Below are 2,234 nucleotides of genomic sequence, written 5' to 3'. Positions count from 1 at the left end.
CTTCTTCTCTCTCTCTCTCTCTCTCTCTCTCTCTCTCTCTCTCTCCTTTACCCTTTCCCCTCCACAACCCCCTGAATAAATATTCAATCTCACTCTGCATGTCGTGTCTATCCATGTCTCTGTCTCCTGCCTGCCTGCCATGTGTATCCCTGCCTGGGACCAGCCATTGCTCAGGGACCGGCAGCCATCTCTGCCTGGGACTGGCTGCTCCCAGAGCCTGCTGCCTGCTGCCACATGGCCTGCCACCACCGCTTGGGCCACCGTTCTGGGACTGGCAGCCGTCTCTGCCTGGGACTGGCTGTTCACAGGGTCCGTTGTCTGCTGCCACATGGCCCGCTACTACCATTTGGGACCTACAGCAGTTCTGCTGCTTACTGCCCCCGGGGATCTTGAAGCATTTTTTTAAAAAATTATAAAAGGATGGACAGTATCTTAGGGCTCCTATTGCTGCATCAAAACACCATGACCAAAAAGCAAGTTGGGGAGGAAAGGGTTTATTTGGCTTACAATTCAGCATTGCTGTTCATCACTGAAGGAAGTCAGGACAGGAACTCAAATAGGCCTGGATCCCAGAGGCAGGAGCTGATGCGGAGGCCATGGAGGGAAGCTAAGTACTTGGCTTGCTCTCCATGACTTGCTCAGCTTGCTTTCTTATAGAACCCAGGACCACCAGTCCAGAGATGGCACCACCCACCAAGGGCAGGGCCCTCCCTCATTGACCACTAAATGAGAAAATGTCTTCCAGCTGGATCTCATGAAGGCATTTCCTCAACTCCTCAACTGAGGCTCCTTCCTCTGATGACTCTAGCTTATGTCAAGCTGACACACAAAGCCAGCCAGTACAGGCAATCACCATGATGGCTAGAGAAAGCCCTGTGCAGAGAATACAGGGGCAGAGACAATGCCCCCACATTTTAATGTCTATCATGGCACATTTCATTGATTTCATTTGTTTGTTTGTTTGTTTGGTTATTTTTAGACACGGTCTTTCTAGGTGTCCTTTGCTGTTCTAGAACTCACTATGTAGAACACCAGACTGATGTTAAATTCACATTGATCCTCCAGCCTCTGACTCCCTAGTGCTAGGATTAAGGACATACACCACAACCACTGGCTACTTTTCCATTGAGTTTGAATATATATTGATTAAGTCAGTAAAGAATAAGAAAAATAACTAAATAGCTCAATAGAACCATTTAAACAAGAAAAACTATGTAAGCAGGAGCTAGAAGAATGAGGAAAGAAAGAGATTGATGGGACTCAATTGGAAGACAGGGTCTTCTTAGGTAGCCCTTGACAGTCCTGGAACTTACTGTCACCCAGGCTGGCCTTGAACTCACAGATATCTGCCTGCCTTTGCCTCCCGAGTGCTGGGATTAAAGGTTTACACCATTATATCCGGTGTTATTTCCCCTCTGCTTCATCTGTGATGCATTGCAAAGATGAAATCCAAAGGACTGCTTAATGGAACAGGCCAAACAGGGTGTGAGAGGTACGTGGTTGCACGTGGCTACTGAGTTCTTTCTGGGGCACCATCCCTCCACCACACTTTTTTTGGAATCAGCCCAGAGGCTCTACCAACCCCATAAATTATAGGTTTTATGAGTCTTTATTACATAGGTGTGAAGGGATCAAATCTTTGTCCAGGCTGAGTCCATTTCTAGCCCTTCTCCCTTTCCAGAGGTAGTGGGGAGGAGAAGGGCCCGAGTCCCTCGGTCAGTCTTGAACCTTCAGGAGATCAGGTGTTATTTAGCAAGAACTACCTCAACAGCTCACACCCAGACATGGTTAAAAGAAGCTTATTGTGAATAACAGAAGACATTGTGTGTACAGAGAATACTCAGGAAATTCCAGGGATTTTGTAGTTGCTTCTCAGGCAGCCATCAAAGTCAGAGATGAATTAGAATAAAATATTCTCCTTTATCTCTGTCTTTCTGGAAGCTACAAGGATTTCAGGAACTGGGACAAGAGTCCTGGTTGCTTTCTTAATTTGCTTTGTTTATTTTCCTTTGTTTTCAACTTGATACAAACTAGAGTCGTCTGTGAAAAGAGAACTTGGTTTGAGAAGAAGTCTACCTCAGACTGCCTGTAGGCAAGTCTTCAGGGCATTTGATTGCTTAATGATTGATGTGAAAGGGTCTGGTTCATGCTGGGCAGTGTCAACCCTGAGCAGATGTTCCTGGGTTGTAGAAGAAACTAAGCTGAGCAAGTCAGTAAATCGAGCCCCTCCACAG

The sequence above is a fragment of the Microtus ochrogaster genome, unplaced genomic scaffold, assembly GCF_000317375.1.
Source record: "Microtus ochrogaster isolate Prairie Vole_2 unplaced genomic scaffold, MicOch1.0 UNK4, whole genome shotgun sequence".
Classification (NCBI taxonomy): domain Eukaryota; kingdom Metazoa; phylum Chordata; class Mammalia; order Rodentia; family Cricetidae; genus Microtus; species Microtus ochrogaster.
This window is presented reverse-complemented; position numbering follows the sequence as displayed.